The sequence below is a fragment of the Pteropus vampyrus genome, unplaced genomic scaffold (assembly GCF_000151845.1).
Source record: "Pteropus vampyrus isolate Shadow unplaced genomic scaffold, Pvam_2.0 Scaffold26, whole genome shotgun sequence".
NCBI classification, from domain to species: Eukaryota; Metazoa; Chordata; class Mammalia; order Chiroptera; family Pteropodidae; genus Pteropus; species Pteropus vampyrus.
In genome coordinates this window covers 4,569,046-4,575,081 of record NW_011888807.1, presented here as the reverse complement: position 1 = coordinate 4,575,081, position 6,036 = coordinate 4,569,046, and the positions used below count along the sequence as shown (strand labels likewise).

Below are 6,036 nucleotides of genomic sequence, written 5' to 3'. Positions count from 1 at the left end.
GCAGATAATAATAAATATTATTTAACTTTATATTTTGCCTTCCCAGGCTTTTGCCGTTTGGTTTTTATGGCAGAAAGAGATAGCTGTCCACTAAGTGTTTATCCTCTTCTGTCATGGAAGTTGTCACAGTGAGGTAGCTGGCAAGTCAGGGGCTATCGTTTTAGCCTTTAGGGACCAACTTGCTGTGACACAAAGATGCTTAGGCTTTAAGATTCCCCACTACCAAAAAGCTCTTTCAAAGCTTTATGTGTTATTTTATATTAGTAATTCGTACTTTTTATTTTTTTAAAGATAAAGTAGTTTTATTTATTTGTAGGTAGACTTATAAACTAACCAGCCAAATTGGTACTATTATCATGATACGGCAAATTATAAATCATCTTTTACAAGTACTTGAGTAATCAACAAATTAGGACTTGTAGTAAAATAGAAAAAGGGGCAGAGGAAATCAATGAAACATTTTTTTTATTTTAGCTTAACTCTTCACCTGAATTGAGGTTTTTAACAAGCCTCCTAACCCCAGAAAATAGGAATAATTCATCACACATCTTTGTACTTTTACTTTCTATTCTTGAGGTTAAGATTCTAGATCCTAATAATATCCAAAATAGTATTATATCTAGTTATCTATAGCCAGAGACATCTTTTTTTTATCATTTTGTCTCTAGCAGCAAGGTTACAGAAACCTCTTTGATTAGACTCCAGTCATACCTCGCTCTCACCCCTCCAAATGGACACAATAGGCATAATGTGAAGCAGGATATCAAGGCAGAGATACATATAAAAATCCTAGGAGAAGTCACATATCCACTACCTAAATTGAGATTGAATAATATACCCATCATCACACATCTTTAGGCTGTATGTTCATGAAGTAATTTGGAAATAAATCCTTAATATTACAATTGTTAGGGGTTTGCTATATTGCATCATAACTTTTTCTAGCAGTTTTCAAGGTGGTGCCGTCATTGACAGGACAATTTTGCTGGAACTGGATCTGGGGCTACAGGGCTGCCTCTCCACAGCTGAAGAGCTGGTTGTTCCAGGCTGGTTGGTCCAGGCTTGGGGGCACTAGTTCTAACTGTTCCAAGAATGGTTACTCCAAGTTGTTTTATTGCAGATCTGGTTGCTCCACACTGAATGGTTTCCAAAAGCGTTCAGCAGACATTCTTGGTGACGAGAAGAGAGGCCTGGTTACTCTGTAGTTGCTGAGCCCTTCTGAGTCACAGAATTGCTATTCTTTGGCCAGTTGTATCTCTGTCACCTCTTACATTTCATTGTCTGGTTCTGGAACCAGGTCTTAATCTGTAGGGAAGTTTCAGGATATTGGAAAGTTCTTGCATCTGCTAGAGGTTGAGGTATTTCTGTCTCTGAAATCTCTCATTGAGCACACAGAGCTGGGTCTGTGAGAGACCATTCTGATCTTCTGTTTCTTGACCTGGACCTTTTCTTCCTTCTTCACTGTGCTGTTCTCTACAGAAGTATTACGCTGGGACTGGTGGAAGACTCAGGGATATTCAGTTTCCATGTGGAATGTCTCAGCAGATAACATTCACAAGGACACATAATTTTCTTTAGGTCCATAAATCTGAGACATTGGTGCAAGTTCTCTAGAACTAAGTGCTTTGGGGCAAGGCATGGGGACAAGCTAGCTCCACATTTATGCTGCTTTGTGAATTCTCATTTAATCCTGTCTGCCAGTTTCACCAAGGCCGTTGTAATGCAAAATATAGCTGCGGAATAACCTAGACCTTGTATCTTTTTTTTTAATCTTAAAAAAAGAATTCTAGCATTATATAAACTTCCGAACTCACAAGATTGGGAGAACGCAGCCTTCTCTTATATCTAGATTTGGCTACATGACACATGACGTGACTAGTTCTCATCAAATCCATCATTTTTGAATCACTTCATCTGTCAGTGAAAGTGTGTTTGCAATTTTGAGCCGGGACTTTTAAGAAGGGAGTTGTTTCTCCATGCTGTTCTTCTTTTTTCTGCTGGATAGATGCTGAAACCTAGGGCATCGTTCAACCAAAGTGATTCTATGGTACAGAAATAGGAACACCCACATTGGACTGCTGTGTGAACAAGAAATAGGTCTCTATTTTTTAAAGCCTGTGAAATTTAGAGTTTACTTCTTAGAGAAACTAGTGTAATCCAAACTAATAGAGACCATGATTATTTGAGTTGGGGCCAAATTGTCATCCAAAGTTAAATTAGATGCATTAAAAGTTGTCCTTTATTATATTTAAAAGAAGATACTTTAAGTATTCAGAAATTTTACAAGAAATAAGGCGTTTCTTAATCATAATATGATGGGTTTCATGATACAACTGAAGAATCCAAAAAATAGTCTTTCTTCTCATTTTCGTAATATGGACGGCATGGAAGAAAAAGAGTCGATGGTAAGGAGATTGGATACTTTTTATAGTAAGGAAAGTAAGGCATAATAAAAACCACAAATATGATATAATAAAATACAGTTCTAAGAATAACTTCTCTTTGTTCTGTGTTATAAGGCAAGGGCGAAGTCCTGGGGGCTGGCAGACCTGGGCTTGCATGTTGGATTAACTCTTCCAACTGAGCCTCCTGAGATTAGTTTCTTAATTATGTGCAGTAATAGTCTCTTGGCCTCAGTTTTTGTTATTGTTATTGTTTTTAGTGTGGTTGTGGAGAGAGACAGACAGACAGAGAGAGAGAGAGAGAGAGAGAGAGAGAGAGAATTAGAGATATTAGAGATATTATGATCATGTATTAACACAATGCCTGGAATGTAGTAGCCTTCAGTAATTCCCTCCCCCCCCACCCCAACTCATAAAGAGTAGCTATTATGCCATGATAAAAAATAAAATAAATAAAATAGAATAAAAATCATTGAATTGACTTTTCTTAACAGAATTTGAAAATGTGGCTCTTAGCCTTTTGTGAGCCAGGTGACACATGAAAGGATAACCCGACATACAATGGAAGTACTTTTTGACTACAAAAAAAACAGCGATAGTTATGATAAAAAGATATACAACTTGCATAAGCTCACAGAGGAGGGATCAACTAATTCTGCTTTGTAAAGTATAAGGAAGAAACTGCATAATTAACTCAAAGAAGGCATGCCATTCACATGGAATAATGTGTATGCCAATGAAGTGTGAATGTGTCCAATGGGGCAAGAGAAGATTTAAAAGATTCAGGAGACCAAAGCAGAAAATAATTAGGTTCAACCTCTAGCTCCTGATATGGATCAACAGCACTGGATATGGAGAGAATTTGAGTCCAGCAGTGCTGACCTTTTCCTCCACCCTGAAAAGCCCTTCCTCTTCTCCTTACCCTACCTGAACAAAGCTCATGCTCTTCCTCCAGTTGTTGCTCAAAGGCCACATCCTTCAGGAAGACTTCCTTGGCAACACAGGCTGACTTGGAGTTACTTATCTGGGTACCTATTGCTCCTGAGCTGTCTCTGTCACAGTACTTCTCCCATTACATGGTGAATGTTAAGTAATTTGAGCTAATTTTCTCACATGAGTATCCAATACAGAGTCTGATAGAGTGGAGGTAGAAACTGAGTCAGATAGGAATATAGGAATAGCTATAACTGGATTAAAAAATGAAAACTAAAAGAATGTGGATTTAGAGCATTGGGAGAAAAAATTTATGCAAATGGACACAGTACAAGGACATCGTGGATGTTGGAAAGCACGGGGTGAGTGCAGCAAGTTTTTTAGTTTAGTTTAATCATAAGGTGAGTGAGGGTGATGAACTGGAAAGCCATTTGAGGAAATAGATTGGGATCTTGTAATTTAAATTATAGATTAGGAATTTATTTATTTTAAAAGAAATAAGCAGTATTTTTCAAAATGTAAATGACAGAATGCTATGCTTCTAAAAATTACTCAGGCAGATGGATAGATAGGTCATAGAGAGGATTCCTTGTAGTGAGGAATCTATCTGGGAAACTGTTGCATTGGCAAATGGAGCATTAATACTCATACATCAAGGCATTAAGAGATGTTTTACTCATTTTGTGGGGGGCAGGGGAGGCTCTTCCACATACTATAAGGTGTACCAAACCTTTGTTAGTACCAATACATTGTCTGTCTGTTTCAAAGGATGGATGAGGATACAAGTGCATCTTAGAGGTGTAATCTACTGAGTTGATTCAGAATCTTGTGATCTGCAGTGGAAGGCAAACAAAGTCTGCGTTTGCCAAATATTGTGCTAACACTACATATTCATGGCTTCATATTGGTAGAGTGAACAGCGTACACTGTAGAATGCAGGTAAAATTATAAAGCTGGACTATGTTAAAAACAAAAAGTGTAGAAATACCAAACTCCTTGCTTCTCTGCTTCTCTCCATAAGCGTTCTCTGCTTATAATATAATTGTAGGAAAGAGTAAAGGAATCTATTCCTCCAAGGTCAATAAAACTTTAACATAGTTTTTAAATGTTCACTTAGATTAAGTCAGAAAGCCACAATAGGTAATGGAAAACTGAGATGGCAATTATTCTGATCTGACATTTTGGGGATTATAATTAAGCAATAAGGCACGAACCAAGGGTGTGTTACTTCAAGATAACACACTTCTTGGAAAGTGCTGTGAGGCACAAGGGGCGATGTAGAGCCTCCAATGATCTGGGAAATGTGTTATCTCTCTGCAGCACAGCTCTCTGGGTGTGTTAATGCCGCATACATAGTGTTAGACGCACTAGTTATGTATGGACTGATTGTACCACATAAAATGTGGTTTGCTCTTGTGGAATGGCAACAACTGCTGGATTAGAAGCATCAGTCTTGCCATTATCAGTTTATAGATACGGATGACTTTGCGATATATCTAGGGATCTGGAGTCCATCTTCTTAAAACAATCCTGATTCTACTTGCGCCGTTTTAATGATTCCTTCCATTTGGCACTTCTATATCTATGTAAATGAATGGAGTAAGATAATTTAAAACTTAATTTTTAATGTGGAGCTCCCCCACCCCCATATTATTTTGTCTGGTTTTCATGATGCGGCTGCCATTTATGGGTTTGCATTTGATTAACAGAAAGTGATTTCTACCACTTTCAGCCCTCATCAATCACCTTGGCACTTCATCCTGGAAGATGTTTCAGTAGTTAAAGAGACCATGTTGGACAAAGAATCCTTTAAAGCTGGCTTTTTCTTTCTCCTAGTGAGTACCACAGGGAGACACGCCAGGCGGAAAGAAAGACCCATCTTTAATCTGTGCTGCTGAGAGAAATCAAAGGGAATGAATTAAAACCAAGAGTAGCTTCTTATGCTCATTGGAGAGCCTTTTTTTTCCTGCTCCATTTGATATAACAAATAAGATCATCAAAGTAAGTCAAGCACAGGTTCAGAACCTGTGGCTCCTTGACCTCAGCGTCCTCCCTGCCTGCACAGCCTCCTCTGGAACGTCTTGTGATGTCAAACCACAAAGCTACATAAAATGCTCATACCCCAGAAACAGCGAGGAAATTTTATTTTTAGATTCCTTTTCTGTGACTCTAGTAAAATAATATGAAATTCTTTTATGGCTCTATCTAAGGGTTTTGATAAATCTGTTGCATTTCAAAGCACGAAGAGGATGATAACAAAAAATTTCTGTCCTGACTGCTTCTAGCCACAGGGCCTACTAAAGAATATTTGCAGGATCTCAGTGGCATGGTGCCAGCTTGTGTTCATTGCTAAAAGTGATAAGGAATTTCACTCCACCCAGTAGACATGCATCTCCAGATGTATTACATAAAACATTTAATGCAATAGTCATTTTTCAATATAAATTGAGGTTCTTATAGAATCTAAATAGATTAAAAAATTATTTCTTCACATGTTCGTAAAATTACCATTTTTTACTGAACACCCTGATAACTGTTTTAATTAAAAATTAAATTTAGGAATGGTGATAATATAATTATCAAAATTATCATCAATATTATTAGTAATACTAGCAAATATAGTAATGAAAAACTTTTTTACTAAATGTTCTCATCTCTTGTTTTTTTAATACTATTTAAATTTTTATTTAACTGGAAAAGT

At 37.2% G+C, this 6,036-nt stretch overlaps 1 pseudogene; it reads right to left on the bottom strand.

The window, feature by feature from the left end:
• Positions 1 to 1,003: 1,003 nt before the first annotated feature.
• Positions 1,004 to 1,639, bottom strand: LOC111737379 (annotated as a pseudogene).
• Positions 1,640 to 6,036: the final 4,397 nt, after the last annotated feature.